The 21,234-nt window shown below is 45.5% G+C and overlaps 1 non-coding gene across 1 annotated transcript; it reads right to left on the minus strand.

Annotated features, from left to right (window-relative positions):
- Positions 1-20,538: 20,538 nt before the first annotated feature.
- LOC119930332 lies at positions 20,539-20,676 on the minus strand. Its single transcript, XR_005451809.1, has one exon. It is a non-coding gene; the product is annotated as a small nucleolar RNA SNORA7 (small nucleolar RNA).
- Positions 20,677-21,234: the final 558 nt, after the last annotated feature.

Below are 21,234 nucleotides of genomic sequence, written 5' to 3' on the forward strand. Positions count from 1 at the left end.
CTGACCATGTGCAGAGCCCTGTACTAAGCGCTCCGGAGAATACAATACCACACTAAACAGATACATTCCCGCCCACAGCGAGCTTATGGTCTACGCTAGTTTGAGCCAGGACAATGTTCTCCGTATCTTCCCCTTCCCTCCGCCCCATAAGAGCTCAGTGCAGTGCTTGGTGTGCAGCACAGTGTGTGATGCCCAGTGCGTAATGGTCATGGTGGGTGAGGGGCTGCCCCTGCTGCTGCAGTGCTCAGCCAGGACAGCGGGAAAGGATCCAGTGATTGTGGGCAGAGACTGTGTCACCTCCTCAGGGGGCTGCTTCCTGCTCTGTCTCTCTTTTCACCCCATCTCCCAGCTAGCTGTAAGCAATTATAACAATCATCTCCACCCAAATAATAATAATAATAATGGTGATGGCATTTATTACACACTTACTATGTGCAAAGCACTGTTCTAAGCTCTGGGGAGGTTACAAGGTGATCAGCTTGTCCCGCGGGGGGCTCACAGTCTTCATCCCCATTTTCCAGATGAGGCACAGAGAAGTTAAGTGACTTACCTAAAGTCACACGGCTGACAATTGGCAGAGCTGGGATTTGAACCCATGACCTCTGACTCCAAAGCCCGTGCTGTTTCCACTGAGCCATGCTGCAAATCAATTGATGGTACTTACTGAGCACTTGCAGTGCACACAACACCACCCTACATCATATTGTGAACTCCTGAAGAGCAGTGATAGGGTCTCATCTCTGCTGAATCCTCCCAAAAGTTTCTAGCAGACAATTGAGCTCATCAGGTGTCCTTAATTGTGTTAACTCCACTGCTCGGCACAGTAAATAACAGACTGTTAGGTTGATCCCCCTTTTTCCACTCCTCTCCCCATCCCCCCCACCACCTCCTTCCCCTCCCCACAGCACCTGTATGTATGTTTGTACAGATTTACTACTCTATTTTACTTGTACATATTTACTATTCTATTTATTTTGTTAATGATGTGCATCTAGCTTTATTTCTATTTCTTCTGATGACTTGACACCTGTCCACATGTTTTGTTGTCTGTCTCCCCCTTCTAGACTGTGAGCCCATTGTTGGGTAGGGACTGTCTCTATGTGTTGCTAAATTGTAGTTCCCAAGCACTTAGTACAGTGCTCTGCACACAGTAAGTGCTCAATATGATTGAATGAATGAATCCACGGGGCCTGTCCAATGCTGTGAGCCCTCTGAGGACAGGGCTACCACAATCCTGGGTCTTGCTGATATGGTGAGCTCTCCGGGTGGACAGAACGCTGTGAGTCTGGGACTGTCGGGCATTGTGAGCAGGCAGGCATTGTTATCAGGCAGAAACTCCTCACCCTGGGCTTCCAGGCTGTCCATCCCCTCGCCCCCTCCTACCTCACCTCCCTTCTCTCCTTCCCCAGCCCAGCCCGCACCCTCCGCTCCTCTGCCGCTAATCTCCTCACTGTACCTTGTTCTCGCCTGTCCCGCCATCGACCCCCGGCCCATGTCATCCCCCTGGCCTGGAATGCCCTCCCTCTGCCCATCCACCAAGCTAGCTCTCTTCCTCCCTTCAAGGCCCTGCTGAGAGCTCACCTCCTCCAGGAGGCCTTCACAGACTGAGCCCCTTCCTTCCTCTCCCCCTCGTCCCCCTCTCCATCCCCCCCATCTTACCTCCTCCCCTTCCCCACAGCACCTGTATATATGTATATATGTTTGTACATCTTTATTACTCTATTTTACTTGTACATATCTATTCTATTTATTTTATTTTGTTAGTATGTTTGGTTTTGTTCTCTGTCTCCCCCTTTTAGACTGTGAGCCCACTGTTGGGTAGGGACTGTATATGTTGCCAATTTGTACTTCCCAAGCGCTTAGTACAGTGCTCTGCACATAGTAAGTGCTCAATAAATACGATTGATGATGTGAGTCTCCTGAGGACGGGGCCACCATAACCTAGAACCTGTCGGCCATTGTGAGCCCCTGGAAGACAGGGTTGTCGTGACTGTTGGCTAGTGTGACATTGTGAGCTCTCCAAGGGCAGGGACACCCTAACTGTGGCCTGTATGACATTATGAGCCCCCGGAGGGCAGGGCTGTCGGGACCGTGGGCCTGTCTGACATCGTGAGCCTTCTGAGGGCTGGGCCGCCATGAACTTGTGCCTGTCTGACATTGTGAGGATACGGATGTTGTGACTGTGGGCCTGTTGGACACTGTGAGCCCCCTGAGGGCAGGGTCGCCACATCAGAGAAGCAGTGTGTCTCAGTGGAAAGAGCACGGGCTTTGGAGTCAGAGGTCATTGGTTTGAATCCCAGTTCCGCCATGTGTCTGCTATGTGACCTTGGGCAAGTCACTTAACTTCTCTGAGCCTGTTACCTCATCTGTAAAATGGGGATTAAGACTGTGAGCCCCATGTGGGACAACTTGATTACCTTTTATCCCCCCCCCCCCAGCGCTTAGAACAGTGCTCTGCGCATAGTAAACGCTTAACAAATGCTATCATCATCATTATTATTATCTGTATGTTGTAGACGGACAAAAACATGAGACTAGGCCTAGCCGAAGTGCAGCACCTATGGAAGAGTGGTGTGGGATGTCAGCACCAGAGTCCAACCTACAGGGAATGTTAGACTGGAAGCTTCATGAGGGCTGGAATAATATCTCCTACTTGTCTGTCCCCGAATCCCTAGGTGCCATGAACATTTAATATCACAGAGCCACCCCCTGACCCTCCTGTTGGCTGGGGTCATCACGCTGATTGTGCATTGTGGCTGGTTGTATGTACCATTTATTTATATTATGTCTGTCTCCCCCTCTAGACTGTAAGCTCATTGTGGGCTCATTGTATATCTGTTATATTGTACTCTCCCAATCAGCTAGTACAGTGCTTTACGCACAGTAAGCATTCAATAAGTTTGATTGAATAAGTATATTACTGGTGTTGGGGTTGAGGGTGGGGTGGGCTTCATGTAGTCTCACAAGTTTCTTCTGAGAAGTAGCATGGCTTAGTGGATAGAGTACAGGCCTTGGAATCAGAAGGTCATGGGTTCTAATCCCAACTCTGCCACCTGTCTGCTGTGTGACCTTGGGCAAGTCACTTCACTGGGCCTCAGTTACCTCATCTGGAAAATGGGGATTAAGATGGTGAGCCCCACGTCAGACAACCTGATTACCTTGTGTCTACCCCAGCACTTAGAACAGTGCTTGGCACATAGCAAGTGCTTAACAAGTAGCATAATTATTTATTATTCTGACTCATCCCCCGGCTCTGTCCAGATAGACGCACATCAGAATGTTCCCCCTGTTGGCATTATACTCCAAGTGCCTTTTGGAAGAACTTGCTGTACTATTTTCTCCTTTTGTCCTCCCAGTCTCCCCTGAGGTAGGGAGGAAACTCATTGGACAGATGGGGAAAGCGGACACCAGAGAGATTGAGTGACTTGTCCATTGTCATAGAGTAGGTCATTGGTAGGGCTTGGGGACTTAAATCCAAGTCCCTAGACTCCTTACACCAGTTTCTGTCCCTACATCATGCTGCTACTCCTGTTTAGTTGACATTTCTTTGGAACACAGGAGGTTCTAATGCTTAATCTAATGCAAAATAAGATGGGAGCGGGCTAAAAAAAAATCAGAATACAAAAGCATTGCTGCAGAACATAATCCAAAGCCACATGCCAATCTCTTTTTTTCGGTTCTTTTTTTCTTTTAAGGGACAGTCTGTCAAATCTTACTAACACCCAGGGGGTAGGTAACAGTCTGTGCCAGGGGAAGAATGTCAGTTTCATTTCTTTAACTCTGTGGTACCTGAGTGGGAAAGGTAGGCTGATTTAAAAACATCTTTATCAGTGGATCAATTTTTGGGAAGTTCCTTCAGCTCTCTGTGACTGAGCTAAAGTGGGTTTCGGAAGCCATCGTTCCGCTGGTGGGAAGGCAGTTTGCTGCGCCCTAGATGCACAAAGAGAGGCTTTATCTTGGTTCAATCAGGGCAGGGGGAGTTATCCTTTTTAACCTGGACCCTGATCAGCTTTCATAAGGTGGCATAGAATTTGTTTTTTCCAGGATCCCTGCTCCTTAAATCAGTCAATCGAAAATGTTATCGAATGCTTACTATGTGCAGACCACCGTACTGAACGATTGGGAGACTACAATTCTACAGAGATGGCAATTATGTTCCCTACTCACAACGATCTTAACGTCTAGACATAAGATGAGTCCTTTAAATTTTCTGTGCTTCAGTTTTCTCATCTGTAAAATGGGGATTGAATACCTGTTCTCCCTTCCTCTTAGGTTTTGAGCCCCATGTGGGACAGGGACTGCCTGTATTTGATCTGCTTATCATGTATCTACCTCAGTGCTTGGTACACAGTAAATGCTTAGTGATGTCATTATTATCATTGCATTATGTATTATGCCATTATTATAGTCGTAAGGAAGGAAAACAAATATTTTATCCCCATTTTATAGATGAAATTGAAGCACAAAGGAGATGTTAAATGACTTTACCCCAGGGCAGAGCTGGGATTAGAATCCTAGCTAATCGAATCCGAGGTCTCCTACCTCCAAGTCTAGGAGAAAAGAAGAATCCTTAATGGCCTGAAAGCCCTGGAGCATGACCTTTATTTTTTAGATTCCCTGTCCCCCCTGCAAGTGCCATCTCCTGCGGAAAGCTTTCCTAGACTAACCCAGTCCATTGTCCAATCAGCCAGCATCCTCTGGGACATCTTCTGTTGCCAACTTGTACTTCCCAAGCACTTAGTACAGTGCTCTTCACACAGTAAGCGCTCAATAAATACAATTGATTGATTGACTCACTGCTTTAGGTGATTACCGTTATCTATCTGAACACACTAATAGCCTATCTTTTTTTAAAATGGTATTTAAGGGCAAACTATGTGCCAGGCACTGTACTAAGCACTGGGGTGGATTCATTCATTCAATCGTATTTATTGAGTGCTTACTATGTGCAGAGCACTGCACTAAGCGCTTGGGAAGTACAAGTCGACAACATAGGTTATACACAGTCCATGTCCCACGTGGGGCTCACAGTCTTAATCCCCATTTTACAGATGAGGGAACTGAGATACAGAGAAGTTAAGTGACTTGCCTGAGGTCACACAGGAGGTGAGTGGCAGATCTGGGATTAGAACACAGGTCTTCTGATTCCTAGGGCATGCTCTATCCACTAGGCCATGCTGCTTCCCCATCTTGTCTCCCCTATTAGTGTGTAAGCTTCTCGAGGGTGGAGGCCAGACAGATTCTTTAGCCTGACTGTTGTTGTTGTAGTAGCATGGCTTAGTGGATAGAGCACAGGCTTGGGAGTCAGAAGGACCTGGGTTCTAATCCCAGCTCTGCCACATACCTGCTGTGTGACCTTGGGCAAGTCACTTTACACTCTATGCCTCGGTTACCTCCTCTTTAAAATGGGGATAAGGCACGTGAGCCCCATGTGGGACAAGGACTGTATACAACCTAACTTGTATCTACCCCAGTGCTTGGAAAAGTGCTTGACACATAGTAAGTACCTAACAAGTACCATTATTATTATTATGAGTAGTAGTAGTAATGGTATTTATTACATACCTACTATGTGCCAAACATTGTAGAGAAGCAGTGTGGCTCAGTGGAAAGAGCCCAGGCTTGGGAGTCAGAGGTCATGGTTTCTAATCCCAGCTCTGCCACTTATCACTCATTCATTCAATTGTATTTATTGATCGCTTACTGTGTGCAGAGCATTATCAGCTGTGTGACTTTGGGTAAGTCACTTAACTTCTCTGTGCCTCAGTTCCCTCATCTGTAAAATGGGGATTAAGACTGTGAGCCCCAGGTGGGACAACCTTGATTACCTTGTATCTCCCCCAGTGCTTGGCACATAGTAATAATAATAATAACGGCATTTAAGCGCTTAACAAATACCAACATTATTATTATTATTACTAAGCACTGAGAAAGAATACCCAGGAGGGAATCAGACACAGTACCTGTCCTTTGTGTCCCTAGTATAATGCCACGTCTCCTGTGGGTCCTCAGAAAACACTTTTGACTGACCAACAGCATCTAGACCACAGTCTCGATGAGACTAAATGTCAGCCACTCCAACTCCCTGGCTGCCTCAGTCATCCCCATCGGTGGCCCAGGGGCCACAGTTAATCTCACAGCCCCAGGAAAGAGAGCCCAGCAGGAGGAGGAGGATGAGGAAACCGGCTATCTGACTCTTTCTCCTCTCCTCCACTTAGCTGCTGCCTAACTACCTCTCCACAACTTAGTCACCTAATTGCTCTGGGTGTCAGTTTCCTCAACTGCATGAGAGCAACACTGTTGGAGTTTTCTTCAGGGGCTGCATCAGTACCCCAAAGACCTTGCCAGCCACTTTGGCCAAAAGGATCCAAACTCTCTCTTTCATTCAGTCAATCGTATTTGAGTGCTTACTGTGTGCAGAGCACTATACTAAGCGCTTGGGAGAGTATAATACAACAATGGGCAGGCACATTGCCTGCCACAATGAGCTTATAGTCTAGAGGGGGAGAAAGACGTTAATATAAATAACTGACAGGGACATAAGTGCTGTGGGGCTGGGAGGGGGGATGAATAAAAGGAGCAAGTCAGGGCGATGCAGAAGGGAGTGGGAGAAGAGGAAAGGAGGGCTTAGTCAGGGAAGGCCTGTTGGAAGAAATGGGCCTTCAGTAAGTCTTTGGAGTGGGGGAGAGTAATTGTCCCCTCCCGTCCCCCACTTTAGTGCCATAAGGCACGTTGTAAATTCCACTTATAGAAAACCTGCCCTCCCACCCCCAATATTGGGGGCGTCTGCGCCAAGCTACCCAGCTCATGTTCTTGAATATCCCGAGATGCACCTCAAAGTTCTGGCCTTAGCCTCAAAGATGAAGGCCCGATTTGGAAAGGCGAGTACTGAATCACTTCCGCTTCAACGAAGGGGCCAAACTGCAGTGTGTCGTCAGCGGAAAAGATGTGGAACTAGCATACACGGGCTTCTTTCTGGCAGCCACTGATAATTCCCTGTGCATCATTTGCACGGCTCCACAAAAGAGCATGTGGAATATCCACAGAATAGATCTGTGGGGCGAGCCTTCTTATTTTGGATCCATTTATGGCTGAAATAAGACAGAATTCCAAGAGAAAGGATGCTATATAAAGGAGGGTCTCCTGCCATGTATAATCTAGTTGAATGATTGCTAGATCAGTTTTACCAACCGGCATCCCAGTAAAAGAGGGAATAGAACAGAATTGCTTGGGTGGTTTGGTTTTTTTTTCTTTTTTTCTTTGCATTAGCTGACCAGTCCTAAGCCCTAGAGAAGCAGCGTGGCCTAGTGGAAAGAACACAGGACTGGGTGTCAGAAGACCTGGGTTTTAATCCTGGCTCTACCACCTCCCTGATGTGTGACTTTGGGCAAGTCACTTAACTTCTCTGGGCCTCATTTTCATCATCTGTGTAATGGGGATTACATTTATCCTCCTTCTAAGGAAGGTGGGAGCCAATTGTGTCTGATAGGTTTGTATTTTATCTCCTGTGAATCCACTCCTTATCGTGGCAGGAGAGTTTGCGTACGCTGAAGAAGCTTAGAGCTATGTCAGATAGGGCTACCCGTAATGGAAAGGTCTAAGCCGAAGCTTCATACAAAGTTATTTCACCTGTGATGGGCAGCAGCGGCATGGGTGAGAGTCAAAGGCATATGATCAGGTGATCAAAACATTAATCAAAGACAACAGCAGAGACTCAAGTTTTTACGACTCTATGGCATTTGAAGAGAAATGTGCTTAGCACGGGCCTCGGCCCATAGAAAGCACTGAACAAATACCATTATTGCTGTTGCAGTTATTATTAGACTAAATCACTTTGCTGTTTGACTTCTTCCAACAGCCGCTGCACTAAGCAGTAGGACATGGTCTTGGCCTGAACATTTTAAAAGGGACGGAAAGAAATTGGTCAGAGTCCAGAGAAGAGCCACAAGGGATAAAGGGGCAAAATGTGGAACTCTGAAGAAAAGAGTTAAGAATTGGAGTTATTTCAGCAGTGAAAAGCCCAAATAAAACAGTGGGGAGAAAGGATTATTTACCAATGTTCACATGTTAGGCTTCTGTTAATACTGCCCCAACTGTTACCTTTTAATACTGGCATGATGCTTTTTATGTCGCATATTATGTGCCAGGCATTGTACTAAGCACTGGAGTAGATACAAGATGAACAGGTTGGACACAGTCTGCCTCATATGGGGCTCACTGTCTTAATCCCCATTTTACTGACGAGATAACTGAGGCACAGAGAAGTTGTTTCTTGGCCAAACTCCTACAGCAGACAATCTAGAGGAGGAGAGGGAAGAGGCCCAGGAAGGATCCAATAAACCCTCTCTCCCCCCTCAACCTTCCCCAAGTCCCACCTCTCCCATCCCAAGGAGAGTTGGGATGTAGAGGGGAAAATTAAGCATATTAAGCGATCCAGCCATGAGGATGGGTGTCCAGAAGGGCAACCTTCACATGGCTTCTCCAAGCATCCTGTTACTCAGGCAGAGGGAGAATCCTGGCCTGGGTGGATCATGGATCTGAGCCACTGCTGTTGTTTTAATTTGCACTCTACCTCTAGATTTCCCTGGGGCATGGACTCATTCTCATTTAATTGCACAACCTTGATTTTGAGGTTTTGCTTTTTTTAAAAAATCTTTGTAAGTCCCGACTCTACCTAGTACCAAGGTCTGAACAAAGTTGGAGCTTCTGTTGACAGGAAGTTAAACACAGAGGGCAAAAGGAGGTGGAAGATAAGATGTTGGGAAAGTTAAAGAGTTCAAGAGCATTTTCTCTACCTTAGTGATTCCCTAGGCTGCCCCGGTGTAACTCAACCCAAGCTCAAATCATTCCTCCGATGCCACTGTATCAAGTCCAAAGGTGAAGGCTACAAATTGAGCCCAAACTCTCTGACCCACCTTCCAAATTGTTCAGCCACTCGCTACTTCTGTGGTCTACAGATTGCTTATTGATGATAATTATACTTGCTAAGCACTTACTATGTGCCGGGCACCTTACTTTGAGCTGGGGTGGGTACCATCAAGTCTGGTTGGAAACAGTCCCTGTCCCACATGGGGCTCACATCTTAATCCCCATTTTACAGATGAGGTAACTAAGACCCAGAGAAGTGAAGTGACTTGCTCAAGGTCACGCGGCAGACAAATGGAGTAGCCGGGATTTAGAACCTTCACTCTTCTGACTTCCAGGGCTGTGCTCTATTCACTAAAACATGCTGCTTCTCTTTCTTGTCTGAACCTGCTCTCTTCTCACAAACCAGTCTTTCAAATAGCCACCTGTCACGTTCTAGAAGTCCGCCCCATGTCATAGACCCTGGGACTTGAGCAGCAGATAGCCCTATGATTTACAATTAGGAAAATGAATGAATTTGTTCTAGAGGCCACCTTTCAGCTCGGCGGTCTCAAGTGAGAACCAGTCTCAAAAAGCCGCACATAAAAGCAAAGGAAATCCTAACATCTGCAATGGTGCATTGATGAATTTCTTCCCCTCTGGAACGAAAATATGGAGCCAAATGTATTTTTGATTCATCCCTGGTTGTGGGAGGGGGAAGGGTCAGGGGAGACTTGTTAGATGTTTAGTTTACCAGAGTCTGAAGTCAAATCCTAACAACTTTGAACCTGGGCATTTGATGTTGGGACCCACATCTTATTCAGTTATGTTTGTTGTGCTACCCTTCTGAATGAATATATTTTTCTAATTAACTCTTATAACAATGGAGCGTTGAAGCAAGTGGGCAGTTTAGCATTCCAGCCTAAAGATATCATTTCAGCGGTCATCCCTTAAGAGAAGAGAAAGTGATGACAGCTATAAATTTAGCCCAATATTCTGAAGCATGTGCATCAGATAAGTGAAGAATGGCAAAATTGCCTTAGAGAATGATGAAATTTTAAAAACTACTTCAGGCCCTCAAAGATCCACAACGTTCTTAGAGCAAATGGAAAGAGGAGATCACAGTGTTTAGGCCTTCAAGGCAAAGAGGCAGATTAAATATTTTTCAAGCTAAGGAAATGAGTTGACCTCTCTTAATTAGAGTGGCAGAGGTTTTTAAGGTGTCTAATTGCCCATTTACAGAAGGATCTGATTTAAAAGACAAGTACTCACAACCGATCAGAACACATTTATACATATCGATTTACATACTATCTTATGCTTTTCCACAGATACTTTTTTCCTGTCTCCTATTTTTCCTATCTGTAAATTATTTTGTGTCTATTTCCCCTGCCAGCCCCCCCACCCTCAATTAGACACAATCTTTGCCCTCAAGGAGTTTACAGTCTCAGGGAGGAGAGAGATACTAAGTAAATTGCAAGTAGGGGAGGCAATAGAGAGAGTCTAAATCAGTGGAATTTATTGAGCACTTACTGTGTGCAGAGCACTGTACCAAGCGTTTTGGAGTTGGGAGATTAATCAAGGAAGACCTCCTGGAGGAGCAGCTTGGTCTCATGGAAAGAGCACTGGCCTGGGACTCAGAGGACTTGAGTTTGAATCCCAGCTCCACCACTTGTCTGCTGTGTGACTTTGATCAAGTCACATAACTTCTGTTCCTCAGTTTCTTCATCTGTAAAATGGGGATTCAATGCTTGTACTCCCTCCTACTTAGACTGTGAGCCCCATGTGGGCCAGAGGCTATGTCCAACCAGATTAACTTGTATCTCTCCAGTGTTTAGAACAATGCTTTGCACAGAGTAAGTGTTTAATAAATATAATGACAATAATGAAGATGATGATAATTGATTTCAGAAGGGCTGTGAAGATCGAGAGAAGTGATCTCCACATATCATAATAATTAATAATAATAATAATGCTATTTTTTAAGTGCTTACTATGTGTCAAGCACTGTTCTAAGTGCTAAAGTAGACACAGGGTAATCAGGTTGTCCCACCTGGGTCTCACAGTCTTAATACCCATTTTACAGATGAGATAACTGAGGCACAGAGAATTCAAGTGACTTGCCCAAAGTCGTACAGCTGACAAGTGGTGGAGCCAGGATTAGAACCCATGACCTCTGACTCCCAAGCCCATGCTCTTTCCACTGAGCCACACTGCTTTTTTTTTAAATGGTATTTGTTAAGCGCTTACTATGTGCAAAGGACTGTTCTAAGCGCTGGGGGGATACAAGGTGATCAGGTTGTCCCACGTGGGGCTCACAGTCTTAATCCCCATTTTACAGATGAGGGAACTGAGGCACAGAGAAGTGAAGTGACTTGCCCAAAGTCACACAGCTGACATATGGCGGAGCTGGGATTTGAACCCATGATCTCTGACTCCAAAGCCCAGGCTCTTTCCACTGAGCCACGCTGCTTCTCCTCAAGTGGGAGAAAGATCCGTGAAGAAAAGAGGGCAGGAGCATGTGGTTGGCAGACCAATCAGTAGGTTTGAAAGGAGTAAAACATGCTAGCTGGAGTGGCGTGTAAGAGGTGAGAAGAAAGAAAATGGGGAGAGAACTTACTGAAAGCCATACAAAGCAGCCTAGCCTAGTGGATAGATCATGTGCCTGGAAGACAGAAGCACCTGGGTTCTGCTCCCGGCTCTGCCACTTGTCTGCTGGGTGACCTTGGGCAAGTCACTTCACTTCTCTGTGCCTCAGTTCCCTCATCTGCACAATGGGGATTAAGACAGTGAGCCCCATGTGGGACACAGACTGTGTCCAACCTGATAAACTGTATCTACCTCAGTGCTTAATAGAGTCCCTGGCAGATAATAAGCACTAAACAAATTTTTTTTTTAATAAAAAAAAGCCAAAAGGAGTTTCAGTTTGTTGCGGAGAGGAATGGATAGCCGTTGGAGGTTTGTGATGAGTGGGAAGATATGCACCAAAAAATGTTTCAGAAAAATAATCTGGACAGCAAAGTGAAATAGACTGGAGGAGGGCGAGGCTGGGGGAAGGGAGGTCAATGAGGAGGATGATGCAGTACTCCATTTAAGAGAAGCAGCGTGGCTCAGTGGAAAGAGCATGGGCTTGGGAGTCAGAAGTCATGGGTTCTAATCCTGGCTCTGCCATTTGTCAGCTGTGTGACTTTGGGCAAGTCACTTCTCTGGGCCTCAGTTACCTCATCTGTAAAATGGGGATGAAGACTGTGAGCCCCACGTGGGACAACCTGATTACCTTGTATCCCCCCAGTGCTTAGAACAGTGCTTGGCACATAGTAAGTGCTTAACAAATGCCGTCATTATTATTAATATTACTTAAGCTATGATGAGTGCTTGGACCATTGTAGTGGCTTTTTGGGTGGACAGGACGGGTGAATTTGGGAAATGTAAAGGAACAATCGAGAGGATTTGATGACAAACCGAAAGTGGGGGTTGAAAGAATTGTCAAAGATAATGTCAAGGTTACAAGCTCGATAGATGGGAAGGCTGGCAGTGGTGTTAACCGTGAAGAGAAATTTAGATGGAGGAGAGGGATTAGGAGAGAAGATGAGGAGTTCTGCACTGGTTGGGCATCCAGACAGAGATGTTCTGGAAGTAGGAGGAGATGCAAATTTCAGGAAAGGAGAGAGGTCAGGGGTAGTTAAGTGGGTAAGGAAATCATCTGCCTTGAGGTGGTAGATAAAGGAAAATAACTTTCCAAAAGAGTGGGTGTAGATGGACAGTAACAGTGATGGTACTAGTTAAGCGCTTACTATGTTCCAAGCACTGTTCTAAGTGTTGGGGTAGATACAAGGTCATCAGGTTGTCCCATGTGGGGCTCAGTCTTAATCCCCATTTTACAGATGAGGTAACTGAGGCACAGAGAAGTTAAGTGATTTGCCCAAGGCCACACAGCAGGCAAGTGGTGGAGTCAGGATTCTGATGGAGTCTGTAAAATGGGGATGAAGACTGCGAGTCCCATGTGGGACATGGACTATGCCCAACCGGATTAGCTGGTATTTACCCCAGCACTTAGTACAGTGGCTGGTATATAGTAAGCACTTAGCAAGGACTCTTAAAAGAAAAAAGGGGAGGCCCAGAGCGAAGTCTCCAGGGACTCCCACTTTTAGGGGGTGGGAAGGAGAGGAGGAACCTGCAAAAGAGACTGAGAAGTGTTGGTCATAGAGATTAGAGAACAAGAGAGGACATTGTCAGTGAAGGCAATGTTAATATTATCACTACAATTATTATTATTGTTGTTGTTATTTCTTAAATGCTTCCTCTGTGCCAAGTTTCTCTTCCCAGACTCGGCAGGGCCTCCATGCAATTAGATTAACCTTGACAGCTTCTCGTTGGACAAAGAGCTGGAACAGGAGTCAGGCTCTGCCTGAGTACAAGGTTAGCCCTGGCGTATCTCAGGCCACCCTGGGATTTTATTCTGCAAAATCTGGAGGGGACAATGCCTTAAATACACCAAATAAGCACTGGGGTAGATACTAGATAATCAGGTCCTACATGAGGCTCACACATTCCTTCATTCAATCGTATTTATTGAGCACTTACTGTGTGCAAAACACTGTACTAAGCAGTTGGGAAGTACAAGTTGGTAACACAGAGACGGTCCCTACCCAACAACGGGCTCACAGTCTAGAAGGGGGAGACAGACAACAAAACATGTAGACTGGTGTCAAAATCATCAGAACAAATAGAATTATAGCTATATGCATATCATTAACAATAAATAGGAGGATTAGGAGGGAGCACAGTTGTTGAGTCCCCATCCTGCAGTTGAGGGAACCGAAGCACAGAGAAGTGAAATAATAATGATGGCATTTGTTAAGTGCTTACTATGTGCAAAGCACCATTCTAAGCGCTGTGGGGGATACAAGGTGATCAGATTGTCTCATGTGGGGCTCACGGTCTTCATCCCCATTTTATAGATGAGGGAACTGGGGCTCAGAGAAGTTAAGTGATTTACCCAAAGTCACACAGCAGACGTGGCAGAGCGAGGATTAGAAATGATGACCTCCGACTCCCAAGCCCGGGCTCTTTCCACTGAGCCATGCTGACTTGCTCAAGGTCACCCAGCAGGTAAATGGCAGAGCCAGGACTAGAACCCAGGGCTTCTGAATGGCAGAGCCAGGATTAGAACCCAGGACTTCCGACTCCCAGGCCTGGGTTCTTTCCATTCATTCATTCAATCATATTTATTGAATGCTTACTGTGTGCAGAGCACGGTACTAAGCGCTTGGGAAGTACAAGTTGGCAGCATATAGAGATGGTCTCTACCCAACAGTGGGCTCACAGTCTAGAAGGGGGAGACAGAGAACAAAACAAAGCATATTAACAAAATAAAATAAATAGAATAAATATGCACAAATAAAATAGAGTAATACATTTGTACAAACATATAAAAATGTTTGGCCCACTAGGCCAGTTGGGGGAAAGGAGATGGGAGGGCATACTATGCCTCCATGGGCCACTTAGATATATATCAAGGTGATGGGTCCTTGAAGCCTCTAGTTGGTGCATTATTTTGGTGGGGAAAGCAGCTGGACACCGACTAGAAACTACATCACACTCTTTCTTCCCTCCCTGTCCGTTCTCTCTGTCACATCTCCCGTATCCCTTTCCGCGAAGCTTTTTGACCGGGCTTCACCTTGCGGGTGTTCTAGAAAAGAGAAATTGGACTGTACAAGCGTCTCTCTTCCCAGACTTGCCAGGGCCTCCATGCAATTAGATTAACATCGACGGCTTGTCGTCGGACAAGGGGCTGGAACAGCAGTCAGGCTCTGCCTGAATACAAGGTTAGCCCTGGCGTACCTCAGGCCACCTTGGGATTTTAATCTGCAAAATTCGGAGGGGACCATGTATTAAATACACCAAATAAGCAGTTGTGACCAAGAGCAGATGCAGTTGCTAAAAGGGGTGCATTGGAAATCTGGATACAAGGGCAGCAGTCTCCCAGTTGGAGCAAAGTGTGACCCCAGAGACAACTTCATCCTGCCGGGTGGAAAAAAATCGCTCGGGATTTATTGGGCAAGTAAGTGCTTAATTCATTCATTCAATCGTATTTATTCATTCATTCCATCGTATTTATTGAGTGCTTACTGTATGCAGAGCAGTGTACAAAGCGCTTGGGAAGTACAAGTTAACAACATATAGAGACGGTCCCTACCCAACAGTGGGCTCACAGTCTAGAAGACAATCAATAAATACCACTGATCAATCGAACGTTGATAAAGAGGTTTTCCTCACAAAACCTTCTGCGTTGCCTATGCATGTGGGTCTGTACCTCTTAAGCACTTCAATATTCATCCCCCCCCCGCCCCGAGCCCCTCAGCACCTATGTTTATATTTTTATACCTTACCATTTTCCCTAACTATAATTTACCTTTATGCCTGTCTCCCTATTAGACTGTAAATTCCTTTTTAATTATTTTTATTTTTATTTTTTGTGGTCTTTGATAAGCGCTTTCTCTGTGCCAGGCCCTGAACGAAGCATTGGGATGGGTACAAGCTAATCAGGTTGGGCACAGTCCCTGTCCCACAAGGGGCTCCCAATTTCAATCCCCATTTTACAGATGAGGTAACTGAGGCACAGAGAAGTGAAGCAGTTTGCCCAAGGTCACACAGCACACAAGCGGTGAAGCCAGGGGTTCTTCTGAGTCCCAGGCCTGTGCTCTTCCACTAGACTATGCTGCTTCTCTGTGGGTAATCATCACCATTGTTACTATCGTGGTATTTAAGTGCTTACTATATGTCAAGCACTATACTAAGTGCCGAGGTAGATCCAAGTTGGATTGAACACAGTCCCTGTGTGATCTCACGATGCGCGGTTGGAGCTCAGCAGGCCTTTCCGACGGCTTCCATACTGTCATGTTTTCTTGAGTGATGTCTAGTTCAGTGCAGCAGAAATAGAGCTCAAGTTATTCAGTGTTGAAATAGGCTGATGCATGCTCCGACATTGAGTTTGCTGTTGAGAGAAGAGGGTTGATGCCCAGGGATAGGGAGTGCTTAGCTCCTGGTTGTATTGTAATAATAATAATAATAATAATAATAATAATGATGATGGCATTTATTAAGCACTTACTATGTGCAAAGCACTGTTGTAAGCACTGGGGAGGTTACAAGGTGATCAGGTTGTCCTACGTGGGGCTCATATTGAGCACTTGCTGTGTGCAAAGCACTGTACACATTCCCTGCCCACAACGACCTTGCCATGTCGACTTTGGGTTGCTGAAAAGCAGCATGTCTTAATGGAAAGAGCCCGGGCCTGGGGGATCAGAGATCCTGGGTTCTAATTCTGGCCCTGCCACTTACCTGCTGTGTGACCTTGAGCAAGTTACTTCACTTCTCGGTGCCTCAGTTCCCTCATAATGGAGATTCAGTATTTGTTCTCCCTCCTACTTAGAGAAGACTGTGAGCCCACTGTTGGGTAGGGACTGTCTCTATATGTTGTCAACTTGTACTTCCCAAGCGCTTAGTACAGTGCTCTGCACACAGTAAGCGCTCAATAAATATGATTGATTTGAGAGACCCATGTGGGACCTGATTATTTCATAACCACCCCAGTGCGTGGCACACAGTAAGTGCTTAAAAAGTACCATAGTTATTATCTTTATCATTCTTTGAGAGGAAAGAAGGTAACATAGTGGGCATCAAGAAATATTTAGTAGGGCATTAGTAGCAACAGGTATTTTAACAGCAAGGCCTGATATATAACCCACCCCAGTGTTCATTTTGAAGAGTCATCTAGGTTGTAAGACAATAATAACGGTAATTATGATATTTAAGTTCTTACTATGTGCCAGACACTGTATTATGCTCTGGGGTAGATACAAGCAAATTGGGTTGGACATAGTCCTTGACCCATGTGGAACTCACAGTCTCAATCCCATTTTGCAGTTGAGGTAACTGAGGTACAGAGAAGTGAAGTGACTTGCCCTGGCTCATCCAGCGGACAAGTGGTGGAGGCAGGATTAGAACTCATGACCTTCTGGCGCCCAGGCCCGGGCTCTATCCAGTACACCGTGCTGCTTCCTGAGTGTGTGGATGGTTTTCATCAGGATTAGTCTTGGAAAATCCAAGCAAACAAGCTTTATCTCTGCCAAGAGCAATGCAAAAATTACTCCTTAGGAGTCCTGAGAAAGGCCAGCTAATTTAGGTGGAGGGGTCTTCAGCAAATCAATTATTCCTCAGTTTGCAAATATCTTGAATCTCCTTCCTACTGATATTCACCAGATGTTTCATTATGAATTGATTTTAATGACACGTGTTACATTTCTAATGAATGTGCTCCGCATTAATACACCCTGAGTCTAAAGCAAAATGTTTCAGCACTTTTATCGCTTTACAGAAACATCCTCAGAGGACCCGGACAATAAATCTACAGGGAAAGAGGCCCAGCAACCTAATCTGAAAAAGGAAGAAAACAGCAGCTTGTATAGCAGGCTCTGCTAGCTGTTGCCTTGTAGGAGAGGATGAGAGGAATTCAAAGTCCAAAATCATGGAAAATATGCAAGAGTTTAAATTATTCAGAGAACGAGCTGCTGATTAATGGTGGCTGCCGGCAGTGAGAGCAATTTTACCCATGTCACCTAGATTTTCTAGAGTTATGAATCTTACTAAGATCATAAGTGGTGACACAATGACCTAGATTCTCATCCAGGACACCGTTGTCTGTTGTGAAACCAGGATTTTGATCCTCGTGCTTATGAATGGACCCTTGAAACCTGTCTGTCTTTTTTCCCTCTAATAACTCAGCATGGACTTGTCATTATATATCTAGGTAACCAATCTTGAACCTTCTAACTTCCCCAATTTTTCCCTCGAGCAATCCTTTCATACTCTCTAATAATCCATTATAGACTGCTTGTCCGTGAATCCATATAAACCGCTTTCAAGTCTACTGATTATTATCTGACGGAGAAGTTTATGAGGTAGTAAATTTCATGAACTCATCCCTCCACCCCCACCCACTCTGTGGGGAAAAAAAGTGAGTCCTTTTGTTTCCTTTACAAACACCACCATCTAACAATCTTAGAGAAGCCGCATGACCCGATGGATAGACCCCAGGCTTGGTAGTCAGAAGGACCTGGGTTCTAATTCCAGTTCTGACACTTGTCTGCTCTGTGACCTTGAGCAAATCACTTAACTTCTCTGTGCCTCAGTTACCTCTTCTGTAAAATGGGGATTAAGACTGTGTAGGGCAGGGGCTGTGTCCAATCTCATTAGCTTGTTTTTACCTCAGTGCTTAGTAAAATGTGTGGCACATAGTAAGCACTTAACTACTTTTCTGGGTCTCTGGGATTTAGTGTAGGTACAATAATTCCACATTACTCTATCCTTATCTTTCTTGTTTTTGAATATACCCTTCATGTCTCCTTTTAGCCTGCATCTTTCCAGGCTGGAAATCTCTACAGATAATTTCGATTATCTTCATATGAAAGATATATGTTTGTGCGTATAATAATAATAATAATAATAATGACATTTATTAAGTGGTTACTATGTGCAAAGCACTGTTCTAAGCGCTGGGGAGGTTACAGAGTGAGCAGGTTCTCCCAAGGGGGGCTCACAGTCTTAATCCCCATTTTACAGATGAGGTAACTGAGGCACAGAGAAGTTAAGTGACTTGCCCAAAGTCACACAGCTGGCAATTGGCAGAGCCGGGATATATGTATGCTTGTATCCACCCCAGCGCTCAGTACAGTGCCTGGCACATAGCTCTTTTCAAATACGATATGGAAGCTGTCGTATCTCCATGTACCTTTGTTGCCCAAGTGATACTTTCTCCACCTCCTTTCTATCAGTTATTCCGTGGTATTTATTGAGTGCTTCCTGTTTGCAGAGCACTTTTCTAAGTGCTTGGGTGAGTACAATAGAGAAGCAGCGTGGCTCAGTGGAAAGAGCCCGGGCTTGGGAGTCAGAGGTCGTGGGTTCTAGTTCCGGCTCCGCCACTATCAGCTGTGTGACTTTGGGCAAGTCACTTAACTTCTCTGTGCCTCAGTTACCTCATCTGGAAAATGGGGATTAAGCCTGTGAGCCCCGTGGGGGATAACCTGATTACCTTGTATCTACCCAGCGCTTAGAACAGTGCTTGGCACATAGTAAACACTTAACAAATACCAACATTATTATTATTATTATTGCAATGTAGTGGCTAATAATAATTGTGATGTTTGTTAAGCACTTACTATGTTCCAAACACCGTACTAAGCAATGGGATGGATACAAACAAATTGGGTTGGACACAATCCCCGTCCCACAGGGGGCTCACAGTCCTAATCTCTATTTTACACATGAGGTCACTGAGGCACAGAGAAGTTAAATGACATCTCCAAGGTCACACAGCGGACAAGTGGCGGAGCAGGATTAGAACCCAGGTCCTTCTGACACCCAGGCCCATGCTGTATCCACTAGGCCACGCTTGATCCCTGCCCTCAAGGAACTTAAAATCGAGTGGGAGAGATGTCTTTCATAAAATGCAGAGATCCAGAAGTGGCCCCTGTTTCGAAACATCTGAATAATGACATAACTTTGATTTAATACTTTGATTATTGGGATATTCCTGGGAGATTTCTTGCATTTTACTCTTCCATCGCATGGCAAAATACCCCCGACTCTCCCTTCTAGGGCTAAAATGAAATCTTTTTGTTCCTGATGAGCCTTTCTGCAGAGGCAGACATAAGAGCAAAAAGATAGGGCACATTAGAAAATCCTTGTAAATAACCTCAAAAAATACTTAAAATAAATGAACGTCAAAATTTTAGAAAGGAAGAGCGGATGAAGGACAGCTTTCTGCAGCGAAAGAGATTTTACATACATCTCCCGGAGTTCCTGTAGTTTTATATGAGATGCAAGGCAACATGGTTTAGTGGACAGAGCACGGGCCTGGGAGTTGGAGGGACGTGGGTTCTAATTCCGGCTCCACCACTTGGATCACAAGGCTACCCAGGGCCTCAGTTCCCTCATCTGTAAAATGGGGATTGGGACTGTAAGCCCCATGTCTCTACCCCAGCACTTAGAACCATGCTTGACACATAGTAAGCGCTTAACAAATACCATCATTATTATTATGAGAAACAGTTCACCCAAATCTGCATTTTGCCTCCCACCATAGTCCCAAATGATGCTTGTAGGGACTGGTCTGTCTATGCCTTTCTAGCATCCATTCTCAAGATTAGGGTTGCCCCACTTCACACCTCTGTCTTTTTCCTTTAATATACCGCAAAGTTGACACTGAGGCAGTGATCTGGGTAATTTGTTGGAGGGAGTGGCGGAAGGAGGGGAAGTGGAATCACAGCTCTGCCGGTTCTGTTGATAACTGGAAATTTACCTCTAGAAATCTCTCAATATTGCAAATTCTGCTGTAACATTGTATCTGTGGGGCTTTTTATGGTGTTTGTTAAGCACTTACTATGTGACAGGCTAAACGCTGGGGGTCTTGTCTTATGCCGTCAAGTCGTTTCCAACCCATAGCGACACCACAGACGCATCTCTCCCAGAACTCCCCGCTTTCCATCTGCAGTTGTTCTGGTAGTGTATCCATGGAGTTCTCATGGTAAAAATATGGAAGTGGTTTTCCATTGCCACCTTCTGTGCAGTAAACTCGAGTCTCCACCCTCGACTCTCTTCTGTGCCGCTGCTGCCCAGCGTGGGTGAGTTTTGACTTGTAGCAGATTGCCTTCCACTCGCTAGCCACTGCCCAAGCTAGGAATGGAATAGACAGGCCTCTGCTTGACTCTCCCTCCTGTAGCCGAGACTGGTAGAGTACTGGAAACTCTCCAGGTGCGACCTTGAGAGGGGGAAATGCTGGAGTAGATGCAAGATAATCAGGTTGGACACGGTCCATGTCCCACATGGGGCTCACAATCTTAATCTCCATTTTATAGATGAGGTAACGGAGGCACAGAGAAATGAATGATAATAATAACAAATGGTATTTGTTCATTCAATCGTATTTATTGAGCACTTACTGTGTGCAGAGCACTGTACTAAGCACTTGGAGAGTACAATTCGGCAACAGATAGAGACAATCCCTACCCAACAACTGGCTCACAGTCTAGAAGGGGGAGACAGACAGCAAAACAAAACAGGTAGATGGGTGAATAATGACGGTATTTGTTAAGCGCTTACTATGTGTCAAGCGCCGTTCTAAGCATCATCAGGATCATCAGGTTGTCCCCAGTGAGGCTTACAGTCTTCATCTCCATTTTGCAGATGAGAGAACTGAGGCCCAGGGAAGCGAAATGACTTGCCCAAAGTCACACAGCTACGGAAGGGAAGAGGCAGGATTAGAACCCAGGCCCTCTGACTCCCAAGCCCGGGCTCTTTCCACTGAGCCGTGCTGCTTCCTCCCCGTCT

This window comes from Tachyglossus aculeatus, chromosome 6 (genome assembly GCF_015852505.1).
Source record: "Tachyglossus aculeatus isolate mTacAcu1 chromosome 6, mTacAcu1.pri, whole genome shotgun sequence".
Lineage (NCBI taxonomy): Eukaryota > Metazoa > Chordata > Mammalia > Monotremata > Tachyglossidae > Tachyglossus > Tachyglossus aculeatus.